Source organism: Lynx rufus, unplaced genomic scaffold, assembly GCF_022079265.1.
Source record: "Lynx rufus isolate CCGP_SWC_20201006 ecotype Redwood Valley unplaced genomic scaffold, mLynRuf1.p SCAF_9, whole genome shotgun sequence".
Lineage (NCBI taxonomy): Eukaryota > Metazoa > Chordata > Mammalia > Carnivora > Felidae > Lynx > Lynx rufus.
In genome coordinates this window covers 55,661,705-55,674,477 of record NW_025814897.1, presented here as the reverse complement: position 1 = coordinate 55,674,477, position 12,773 = coordinate 55,661,705, and the positions used below count along the sequence as shown (strand labels likewise).

The window sequence follows — 12,773 nt, the reverse complement described above, 5'->3', positions numbered from 1 at the left end:
AAGGAAGGACCAGGGGCACCTGGTGGCTCAGTCAGTTAAGCATCTGACTCTTGATTCCGGCTCAGGTCATGATCTCACGGTAATGATGTCACAGTCTTGAGATCAAGCCCTGCAATGGCTCTGGGCTGAGTGTGGACCCTGCTCTCTCTCCCTCTGCCCCTCCCCTACCTTTCAAAAATCAATTAAAACCAATTGACCATCCTGGTCAAAGGATTTTATGAAATTCTTTAGTTCTCCTTATGATGGGTGTGGGTGTGAGTGCGTGTATGCATATGCGGGGCGTGTATATGGTGTGTAAGCATACGTGGTGTGCATGCATATGTGGTGTGTATTTGCTTGGTGTGTGATGTGTGCATGTGTGTGATGTGTGTGCATGTGTTGTGCGTGTGTTGGGAGGGCAGCAGGCAGGGTAAAGGTGGATCAACTCTTCACACTACACATTAAAAGATAAAAGTTCTGGGGGGGGGCGCCTGGGTGGCTCAGTCGGTTGAGCGGCCGACTTCAGCTCAGGTCATGATCTCGCGGTCCGTGAGTTCAAGCCCCGCGTCGGGCTCTGGGCTGATGGCTCAGAGCCTGGAGCCTGCTTCCGATTCTGTGTCTTCCTCTCTATCTGCCCATCCCCCGTTCATGCTCTGTCTCTGTCTCAAAAATAAATAAACGTTAAAAAAAATTGTTTAAATTAAAAAAAGATAAAAGTTCTGGGACGCCTGCCTGCCTCAGTCAGTAGAGCATGAGACTCTTGGTCTTGGGGTTGTGAGTGCAAGCCCCCCATTGGGGGTGGGGCTTACTTGAAAAAGATAAAAGTGCTTCTCTTTGGGTAGTGGAATTAATGGCTATTCTTCTTCCGCCTTCTCTGCATTTTTCAGCTTTTCAACAAGGGACATAAATGACTTACACAATAAAAAAGAAAAAAACCAAAAGGAGCCCACTGTATTTCATTGTCATCCCCCTTGAATCCTTTAGTCCCAGCAAATCCTGTGAGTGTCCTTCTATCTCAGTCTGATGTGTCAGTGGAAAAACGCTCACTGACTGTTTTTAGTCTGGCTACAGGAGCCATCTGGAGACAGTGGCCCCACCCTGTTCTGTCATCCAGGGCTTGCCCAGATGGCCTGGTAGGGCCTCCTGAGCATTTGAGTCCCAGGTTCCAGGCATCTTTGGAGCTGGATCCTGGCCAAGGGGGGGAACCAGGTGCAGAGTCCAGCTCTGGAGAGAGACCCGGTAAGACATAGGAAGGCACCAGAACAGCCCCATCCAAGAGAGCTGCCATGGCTCCTCACCTCCACGACATGCTTGTCCTCCTTGTGTTGATTTCTGAAATGGCGGCGGGGGGGGGGGGGGGAGGGAGGAGGGGAATATCTGGAAATTGACATGTACATTTAGTGAGGTGATACTTCTTGTTTTCCCGAAAGGCTCTTATTAAATCTGCAAGTTATACCCAAAATGGAGCACAGTGGCAGACTCCTAATAGATGCCAATAAGTCTGTTAATAAAAGAATACATATATTAAAAGGAAAAAGATAACACCTATCTTTTTGTAAGTGCAACCTGCCTCCCACTGATCCCAAAGGAAGCGATGCTTGTTTTGGGGTCTCCCCTGGGCGTGGTTAGCTTGGCGCAGTCCCCCTGGGGAACTTGAAGAGACACAGTGACCTGTGAGCCCTGTCTGAGGGGACGGGCACTTCCCCTCATGTCTTCGTACACACAGAGTTCCTCATCCACCTCCCCAGGAGTATGAGAAAGTTTCTCCTCAGGGCACAAAGTTTCTGCTCAGTGTTGGGCTCCACCATGCCACTACCTCCTCCTGTCTGTGGCTTGTGTAAGATTCTTATCCGAAGGAGGGCTTTCCTTTAGGAACATCTGTGCTCACAGAAGATAAGGGAAGGAACTGAGCAGCCACGGTGTAACCACATGCTCATTTAAAGCAACAGGCACCTCTCACTTCTATTGCAGAGCGAAAGAACGGCAATATCTAAAGAGATATTAAGCTGACCCCTACTAATACGAAAAAAGAATAGGATTCATTCCAGACGTGGAGTGTTTCATCATTATAAAAAAATGAACTATTTTGAATGATTGTCCCCTTGGCCTCAGAAGGGAGCGACGGAGTCCAGGGTCCAAAGGGGTGTGGTCCAAAGCTAGTGGTCTCTGAGTGGGTCCCCTTGGTGGGCCTGGCACCTCCACCCCCATTCTCTAGCTGCTATTGTGCCCCCACCCTCACTCCCCTCCAGCACACTGGGAGGTGCAAGTGGAGATCAGGAACAGACAAGGATTAATGTGACCGTTGCAGATTTAACCTGGCATTGGGTCCTTCTTCAAGATACCTGTGCAAAATCACTGGCATTTGTCTTGTGGGAGGATCTGTGGGTCCCTCACAGCCCTTCCCCATCCCTGGGGAAGTGCCTTGATATGGCTTTGCCTTCTCTGGCTGAAAGCTCTCCTCTGGTCTCAGCTCAGCTCCAGCCTGTCCCCTCTGAGAGGCCACCTGCCCTCTTAATCCAACTCTTCTCCTTGGGGGCACATCTGGCCGGTTGCAAAAACCCCCTTGCTCAGCCAGAATCTGGGCTGTTCTTAAAGTAAAACCATCTCCTGATTTTGCCACCAGTGGGCGCTCTAACCAAGCCTCTAGCCAATACACGTTTTTAGGTGCGGATCAGGTACTGATCTCTACACTCACAAAATGTCGAAGCCACATTCTCTGGATGGTTTCCTGGAAGCCCTCTCAGTTGGCTTCAGTAAGGAAGAGGATCCCCTTTAGCCTTCCCATGTGGAAGTCAGGATGGGGCACAGGCAGGGACAGAGATGGACAATACCGTCCACTCTCCAGTGAAACCCTCACCTCCCCCTTCTCCAGCTTTCTGTGTATCTTCACAGTAAGTGTTTTAGTCTCTTAGTAAATCCCATGTAGATTGTTCTTCCCTTGGTCCTTAGTGCCTCCATGGACACTCTGAGACAAACAGGAAGTTGTCTCAACCCTGTCGGGCTTCACTGATTCTAGATTCACACGGAATCTGTGGGATGGAGATTCAGATTCCCACCCTTTGCATAACAAGCCCTTTGGGCAAGTTGCTGAACTTCTCTCGGTCCCAGGTCCCTCGCTTGCAACTTGGGCTTTAAAATCCTTATTTCACAGAGTTTGGGAGAAGTTTAGGCAGATAATATTGTGGGCCATTGGGCATAGTGCCCGGCTTATAATAAATGCTCCCCTAAATGAGAGTCATTATTCACGTGGTCCTGCTCAGGTAGAAGCTTCCTGCTCTGTGGGCCCGGGAGGCATCCAGGCTTTCCAGGGCTGCTCTGCAGAGGGGTAAGCTCATCCATTATGCTGCCAGTTGTCAGCTTGCCTCCTTGAGGAACCGTAGGGAAAGACCACAGGTGTTATCTTCACGCAGGGTGGGTTCTCTTTCTACCCTACCACTGCTCAGCTAGGTCACCTTAAACATCTCTGAGCTCCTGGTCCCTCCCCTGAGAAGTGAAGGCAACATCAAACTGTTTCGGAATGAAACCTTCCTTGGTCTCAGCGGGCTGCTGTAAAGATGAAATTAAGTGCCATATGGCAGATGTCTGGCACAAGCCTTGCGGCCCGGGAGCCCTCAGCAGTGATTAAATCCCTCCTCCTCCCCCTGAGAGGGATCAGTGGGGATGGTGCCTGTCACTTGCATGTCTTCATCCACAAAACTGCTGTGATGGCTGAAGAAAAGAGCGTCCTGTCACAGGTCGCCTACCCTGTAAAGGGAGAATGGGCTCTGACCATTAGCAGGAAGAAAGAAGAGACCAGAGGTTCTGGGAAAACTTCCTGCAGAAGAAACCACTCTAAATGTTCCTCCCCAGGGAAGATTCAGAACGGTCTGTTCTGCTGAAACGCGGGTTTCTCTCACAGGAGTAGTTGCACACGATTGGTAAGGAGGGCTGTAGTGTCCATATTATGTGGGAGCCATATTGATTCCTGTACAATATATTCCAGCATGCTTGTGTTTTGAGGCAATTAGGAACAAGCTTTCTCACCACTAAAGAGGAAGCTCTAGCCTTTTCAGAAGATCTCACAGAAATGCTGAAAATCCTGCAGAAGTGCTTTTCTCTGGTATGTGTTGTTGCTGATTTAGTGGCTTCAGGAACCACTGTCCTTTCCACTATGTTAGGCTCTCTGAGGAAGCGGACCGTGCAGATGAAGAAACTGTGGAGACACTTCCTCTTGTATTTATGAGAAACTGTTTTAGCTTTTGAAGAAGTCTAAATCATAGCTCAGGAATCTGAGGGATCCCAGAGGGGGGCAACTCCACAGTTGTCACTTTGATGAATCCGGTTCCGTCAGAGGCAAATGCCGCAAAAATCCTACATCTGGGACAAGGTACCTCAGGCTTAAGGCTGCTAGCACAAAGTGACCTTGATGCTGGGTAAAAAGGCCGGCAGCCACTGGGCCACCATTTATTAGGATTGGTGCTGTTTTTGTTAGAGTTCTGCTTACAAAGACCCATAGGTTTTAACTTATTCCACTGTTGTTGTGAAAACCCTATCGTTTTTACACCAGGGGATTTTGCAAAAGGATTTTCGTTTGTTTTCTTTTCAGGGCCATGCATATGACATTATGGCAAAAGTGCCCACATTAGGATCACGTGGGCCAATCAAGATTATCCAAACCTCCAAGAAGCAAAAATTAAGAGTGCTCTGGGGCAGTTCAGTTCCCCCTCAACCTCGTGTTTTCCAGGGTTGCTAAAGCCATGTTTCCAGAACAAGAGAATATTCCTCATATAGGGAAAAAAAATAAAATAAAATTCAGATGTTACCTCCTCCAGGAAGCCCTCCCTGCAGCCTTCTCCCAGGCTGGGCTAGGGCCCCCGCTCTGGGATCCCTCAGATTCCTGCATTTCTCTGTGTCAGCTCAGAGGACGTTGTGTGATAACTGCTTACATCCATCTCTGCTTCCGCCCCTGAACTGGTTTCACTGGTCTTCAGAGTCGGAGGTCCAGGGCCCAGCACAAGGCCAGGCAGTGGGGTGGCCTCAGGGAGTGCTGTGAACTGAACAGAATGATACATGAACACTGCGGGGGCCTGGTGAATATAAATAGTGTGACCCTGCCTGTACTTCTGGCCAGTGAGAACTCATTTCAGGGACAGTTTACCACTAGAAGCCAGTAGTAAGCCTGTGTGTAAACACTCTTTACAAAGCTTGTGAAGTATTGAGCTTTGTTTACGAGCTCTGGTCCAGGCCTCCCCACAGCCCCCAAGTCCCCCTGAGGTTTGAGTAGCTGTGTGGATGCACAGAAAACCCAGTTCAGGCCCCAGAATGCTGTGCGTGACGGGGAAGAAAACCAAAGCAGGAGCGTATAGGGAGGATATAAAAGTGCTGGGCTGTAAATGAAGCCATGCTCTAAGCCACACTCTGACGTCCTCACGCCGCACGACCTAGAGAGTCACTGTGACTCTTTGGGTTACAGTTTCCTCATCAGCAGAATGAGGTCCTTGGAGTAGGCCCCACCATTTGTTCAACATATATTGGTTTCAGGACCTACGCAGTCCCTCCGCAGAGGGAAGAAGAATTAACATTTACGGAGCACCAACTGTGTCCCAGGCACTTTGTATCTAATATCTGACTTCATGCCTCCTCCAAGGTAAGCATTATAATCCCCATTTTATAGCTGTGGAAACTGAGGCTCAAGAGGTTAAGTGAGTTATGTGTTTGTGGAGCTAGCAAGTGACAGAGCCAGCATTTGAACCCGGATCTGCCTGACTCTGAAGATTAAGATGATTCCCATCCAACCTGAGCAGTCTATGATTCCATGATTTAAAAACATAATACTTCAGGAGAATGTGTACTCATTGCTGTCCTTAGATCTGTGCTTTTAATTATTTAAATGTTTTAAAATTTCTGGGACCCCCCCTGAGTGGCTCAGTCAGTTAAGCATCTGACTCTTGACTTTGGCTCAGGTCATGATCTCACGGTTGTGGGATCGAGCCCCTTGTCGGGCTCTGCACTGACCGTGGTGCCTGCTTAAGATTCTTTCTCTCTCGGGGGCACCTGGGTGGCTCAGTCAGTTCAGGGTCCGACTCTTGGTTTTGGCTCAGGTCATGATCTCATGGTTCATGAGATTGAGCCCCACGTTGGGCTCTGCACTGACAGCACAGAGCCTGCTTGGATTCTCTCTCCCTCTGTCTCTGCCCCTTTCTTCTCATTCATGCACTCTCTCACTCACGTGCTCTCTCTCTCTCAAAAACAAAAATTAAATTTTTTTTTAAATTACAATAATCTGATTCAGAAAGTGGATAACATCCTGCTCTAGATTATATGTTACAAACATCTGAAAGATGGCTCATTCATCCATTCATTTATTCACTCGATGATTCAATACTTATTGTCTATGTACTGACCACACACTGTTCGAAGCACTGGATAATCGTAATGAACAAAGACAGACAAGGTCTCTGCTCTCATGGAACTGATGTTGTATTGGGAAATAGACAATAAAGATATAAACAACTAAGTAAGAGGATTTCAGTTCATTATAAGTTCTAAGACAAACGTAAACTAGGAGAAACGATATGGCAGACTACAGATCCACCTACGTCAAGGCAGTTAGAAATGGCCTCTCTGAGCAAACAAAGTTTCTGCTGAGATCAGGGTGAGAAGGACCCAACCATGTGACGATCGAGGGCAAGTACTTCCTAAGTTGAGGGAACAGCAAGTGAAAAGGCACTGAGGTAGGGACAAGCTTGACTCTCTGAGGAACAAAGAGGAAGCCAGTGTGGCTGGAGTAGATCAATGATTCGGAAAGTGGCAGAAAATGATGTGGGAGGTGGCTCCGTGAGGCGACGGTACAGGGTTTACATAGCTGTACAAAGTCACTGGCAGAAGGTAAGCAGGGTAATGACATTGAACCTTAGAGAAGACAGGAACCTTAGAGGCACTCTGACCCAAGCATCTCACATCGGTCATGAAAAGACCTGTTCAGAGACCCAACAAGGCCAATTAGTGGGGGAGCCAAGAGTTAGTGGAAAACCCTAGTCTCCCTGCTCCCCAGAGTATTAAAACAGAGCTCTTGTCCAAACCAGGGACCCCCGGCTGTGATGCAACTGCCCAGGCCACCGTTGTGTCTCTGTTCTGATCAACTGCACCAACCTTCACTGGTCTTCTGACTCCCACCCTTAGCCTCCTAAGGTTTATTGTCTACACAGCAAGCAGAGCGATGATGTTCACGTTAAAACTTAATTTAGCTCATGTCAGACCTCTGATCAAACCCTCCGATGGTTTCGCTGTACCTCACCATACCTGTTCATTTCTATGTCTTCCCACCAGAGTTGAGGGCAGGCTCTTGTCGTAGGTATCCCTGGATCCTTGGTGTGCTGAACATAGGATTCGGCAAGCAAAAAACACTTCAATAAGTGCTGAAGGAATAAACATATATAGATATAAAATGCTGCAAGCAAGCAGACCTGGTGATTTACTTTATGCCTCTGTAGGAGTCCGTCTGGTTGTCATTTATGCATAGCACATTGGTTAAGAGCATGGGCTTTGAAACAGCCTGCTAAGGTTGAAAACCTGTCTCTTCCACTCACCAGTGGTTTGACCCTGGATAAGTTACTAGCCCCTTTGTGTCTCAGTCTCCTTGTTTGTGTAATGGGGATAATACAAGTATCTAACTCACAGGATTGTTGCAAGTATTAAATTAGCCTAGTATACCTGAAGTGCCTGGAACAATTCTCGGTACTTCCCAACTACTCGTAATTGATACTATTACTGATATGTAATAGCATATGTAGATATGCAGTGAGGAAAATGAGTTCATGAAAGGTCTAGATGGCTTCAATGGAGACTCCTAGTATAGGAGACAAAGCACTGCCTTTGGAGGCTTCCCCAAATTAGCCGGTGTGAACTTGGACAAGTCACTTCACCCTTTAGAATCTGTTTCCAAATCTGAAAAATGCAGATAAGCTTACTTGCCCCATTTGACTATAGCTTTGAGATCAAGTGCGATTATGTATATCAAATTTCTAGCTCAGTACCTGGCACGTCCTCAAAAGGCGACGAACGTTTCCTTTCTTCTCCGCCTTGGTCTGTGAGTTCACCAAGCCTGCCAAGCAAGGGATCCTTGTAAACTGCGCCTGAATCTGCCCACACCCTTAGTGCCTAGCACAGAGCCTGACCCTGTGAACAGACAATAAACAGTAAATGGACAATAAACAGCAAACAGACGATCAGCACTTGTGGACTCTTGCTTATATAGGCTGCCTTTGCAGTATTTCCCACACCTCTCCCCTTGGTTTCTTTTTTTTTTTTGCTAGAAATCTTGTCCAGAGCATCATCTCTCACAATGGCTATGCCAATGACCACCTACCTATTTCCCCACCCTGGGAAGGGCTTGTCCCTTCAGCTGTGCTGAACATGGTACGAGATTCATCTTTCTGAAGCACAGCTCAGACCATGCCCCTTGCCTTGCACAGAAGACTTTGTGATTTTCTAGGGCTGGCCCAACCCACCCCTGCTCCTTAGGCTGGTGTTTGAGGCTCACCACGGTCTACCCCTAGCTGCCCTGGCCATATCCTCTCTCTCTCCTTCTCTAATCATACACACACACACACACACACACACACACACACACACATGGACACCAGACTGAATCACCGTTCCTTGGGACTTGACATCGCTGTGCCCTCGCTCAGACTCTTCCCTCTGCCTGGAGTGGCCTCTCAAAGCATCACGGGTTCCCCCTGGCTGCCCTTGCCACATCCCAAGGTCCCACTAAAATGCCGCCCCTCCATCTGGCCTCACAGAGTTCCGCAAGCTAGGATTGTCCCTCTGGCACCTCTGTCTATGGCACTTCATGGGACTGCTCCTGGCACAGTTGGCTTCTGCGGACTTTCTGTTGTGTTCCTCTGTGTGCATGAGCCAAGCAGGCACTCCGTCCACACGGTGAACAGATGTGTGTCGGCCTCCGCCTGTAAGGGTAGGGACGGGTCTCCTCCATCTCTGTACCTCTCCTCTCTCACACATGTACATGTTTTCTTAAACATGAAGAAGGAGCGTAATACATACTTGACAGTTGAGTCACCTAGCCTGGTCCGTTCTAGGGCGCAAAGGTGTCTAGAATCAGTCTCTTGTCCTCAACCCTGCCGCTGCCCTAAGTCAGGCTGAACCACCTCTCACTTGGACCATTAGGACAGCCTCCAGCCCCCTGGCTGTCTCCCTTCTGTCCTTCTCAGCCCCACACAGACTACCAGAGTGACCTTCCTAAAAAGAAAATATCATCATGCCTTTCCCCTGCTGAAAACCTTTGATGAGCTCCCCACTGCCATGGGATAAAGCCGCCTTCCTCTTCAGCCCAATCTCCTGCTCGCGCACCCTGCTTTTCCCCCACCCCATTTCCCCGTGTTCCTCCAGACCTGCTTGTAATACCGTGGCAACCCTGTGCTGCTTCCGGCCTCCGTGTCTTCGCATATGCTGTTCCCTCTTCTTCAAACGACACCCCACCTCTCCTCCACATCCCCATCATGTGATAACAGCTGCCCATGCATGCCTCAAAACCCAGTTCTGCTGAAAGCTTCATCTGAGAAGAGACAGCCGATGTATGAGCACCCCCACCCCCGCACCCACCATACATTTGCCCTACAAACGCTGGGCATTCTCTGTGTGCCAGACATTCCCTCTACGTTGATGTGAACGGTGCTCGTACCTGCCTTGTTTCCTCACCCGGAGCCCTGAGCTCCAAGCTGCTCCTGGCTCTTTCCGCCAAGTGCCCCTCCTCACTGAGTGCTCACACGGTGTTCACGAATTGAGGGGTGGGGGGCCGTGACTGAGCGACACTGTGGGCACAAATGGTCTACCGGTCCATTTCTGAAGACTGAGGAAGGCAAGTGCGGAATGGAGCGGGACAACTTCCGAGGTCTGACCAAAGGCTGGCAGGGCATCTTATTTTGGAAACTTGCTGATCAATAGCAAAAAGATGCTTCGGCTTTGGCTATCCTGGGGCCCCTGCTCAGGCTTCGGTTGAGTGGTTCCCAGGGGCAAAGTCCTCAGAAAATTTCCCTGCAGCCCCCAAAATGTTGGGCCAGGGAACGGGTCATACAGGCTGTGGACAGCCCAGCACAGTGCGAAATCGGCTCTGTTATCATAGGGGTGGCAGCTGTTCAGAGCCTCAAAGTATCCATTCTTTTCTTTTCCCCTTCCCTTCCCTTCCCTTCCCTTCCCTTCCCTTCCCTTCCTATCCCTTCCCTTCCCTTTTCCTTTTTCATTCTTTTACTTAACAAGGTTTGCTGATGCTCGCTTTGTGCTTGGCACTGAGGACAGAGAGAGAAATGAAACTGTCCCTGCCCTGGAGAAGCACCTCATCTGTGGAAGCAGGCAGTGTGTTTCAGGTAAGTCACTGCATGGGTAAGTCTCAAAGAGCTACTTCCTGAAGGAAGAAGGGACATGGTGCATTCGAGGAATGGCTAGAAGACAAGTGAGGAGCACCTGGTGATCAGGGGAAAGATCCCAGGTGAAACTGGACACCTCGTGCAAGGTGGAGGGAGGGGGAGGGGCACAGCCTCGTAACTGTAGTGAGAGCTAACATCGGTGTGGCACTCACCGTGTGCCAGGCGCTCTTCTAGATGTTTTGCACGTGGTAACTCCTTTAATTGTCCCAATAAGCAAGGAGATTAATTGTGACTATTATCCTATGGGCCATGCAAAGCCATTGAACGGTGTCAAGCAGGGAAGATAAATCAGATTTATGCATGAGAAATTTCCCTCTGGCTCTGGTGTGGCAACTGAAGGGGGCCAGAGTGGATGCCAGGACACTAGCCAGGAGGCCTCTACAGCAGTGGTCCGGGGCAAGATGCCAGGAGCCTGGACCTGGGAGCTGGCTGTGGGGGTGGAGAGAAGTAGGCATTTCCGAGAGCCGTTAAGGGGCAGAGTTGACAGAACTGGTTAGCGCTTACTCATTCTTCAGGACTCAGCCAGGCCTCAAACAAACCTCCCCTCCTCCTCTAGGTGGGGTTAGGATCCCTCCCCCGGGCTTGGCCACCTTGCTTCCTTCTAATAGCCCTGATCTTACTCAACACCAGACTCCAGGCCAGTTTTCCAACAAGCACATCACAGAAAGCCAGCTGCCCAAATGAATAATTCCTCAAACCACCACTTTGCCAAATGGCTAATAAGCCAGAAGCTGATTCACAATAAGCCAAATCGTTCAAAGCTAATTCCCTAAATTTGCTTGTTTCCCTTTTTTTGTTTGTTTGCTTTTCTTGAGAGACAGAGAGAGAGAGAGAGAGAGAGAACACGCGCACGCGCGCGCGCGCGCACACACACACACACACACACACACACACACACTTATGAGTGGGGGAGGGGCAGAGGAAGAGTGGGCTCCATGGTTAGCGCTGAGCCTGATGCGGGCTCCATCTCAGGACCTGAGATCATGACCTGAGCCAAAACCAAGAGTTGGATGCTTAACCGCCTGAGCCACCCAGGCTTGTTTCCTTTTAAAACTATTACGTAATTTACAGCAGTTGGTATTAGATGGGGCAGGTTTAGATGGTTAACAGACACATGAAAAAATGCTCAACATCACTCATCATCAGGGAAATACAAATCAAAACCACAATGAGATATCACCTCACACCTGTCAGAATGGCTAACATCAACAACCCAGGCAGCAACGGATGTTGGCGAGGATGCAAAGAAAGAGGAACCCTTTTGCACTGCTGGGGGGAATGCAAACTGGGGCAGCCATTCTGGAAAATGGTATGGAGATTTCTCAAAAAATTAAAAGTAGAACTACCCTATGATCCAGCAATTGCACTATTGGGTATTTATCCAAAGGATACAGCGGTGCTGATTTGAAGGAACACATGCACCCCAATGTTTATAGCAGGGCGGTTGACAATAGCCAAAGTATGGAAAGAGCCCACATGTCCACTGACAGATGAATGGATAAAGAAGATGTGGCATATATACACAATGGAATATTACTCGGCAATCAAAAATAATGAAATCTTGCCATTTGCAAAAACGAGGATGGAACTAGAAGGTATTATGCTAAGCGAAATTAGTCAGAGAAAGACAAATATCATATGACTTCACTCATATGAGGAGTTTAAGATACAAAAGAGATGAACATAAGGGAAGGGAAGGGAAGCAAAAATAATATAAAAACAGAGAGGGAGACAAATCATTAGAGACTCTTAAATACAGAAAACAAACTGAGGGTGGCTGGAAGGGTATTGGGTGGGGGGATGGACATAACAGAGGACACTTGTTGGGATAAGCACTGGGTATTCTTTGTAAGCGATGAATCACTAAATTCTATTCCTGAAAGTATTATTACACTAACTTGGATTTAAATTTTAAATTTTTTTAAAAAATTTTTTTAACGTTTATTTATTTTTGAGACAGAGAGAGACAGAGCATGAACGGGGGAGGGGCAGAGAGAGAGGGAGACACAGAATCGGAAGCAGGCTCCAGGCTCTGAGCCATCAGCCCAGAGCCTGATGCGGGGCTCGAACTCACGGGCCGCGAGATCGTGACCTGAGCCGAAGTCGGACGCTCAACCGACTGAGCCACCCAGGGGCCCCTTTAAATTTCTTTTTTAAAAGATGGGGCAGGTTTAGGGGCGCCTGGGTGACGCAGTCGGTTAAGCGTCCGACTTCAGCCAGGTCACGATCTCGCGGTCCGTGAGTTCGAGCCGCGCGTCGGGCTCTGGGCTGATGGCTCAGAGCCTGGAGCCTGTTTCCGATTCTGTGTCTCCCTCTCTCTCTGCCCCTCCCCCGTTCATGCTCTGTCTCTCTCTGTCCCAAAAATAAATA

At 48.8% G+C, this 12,773-nt stretch overlaps 1 long non-coding RNA gene across 1 annotated transcript; it reads right to left on the bottom strand.

Annotated features, from left to right (window-relative positions):
* Positions 1-4,852: 4,852 nt before the first annotated feature.
* Positions 4,853-8,121, bottom strand: LOC124504962 (uncharacterized). The gene is made up of 3 exons (XR_006960553.1): positions 7,995-8,121; positions 7,261-7,376; positions 4,853-5,012 (listed from the first exon to the last, which is right to left on the bottom strand). It is a non-coding gene; the product is annotated as an uncharacterized LOC124504962 (long non-coding RNA).
* Positions 8,122-12,773: the final 4,652 nt, after the last annotated feature.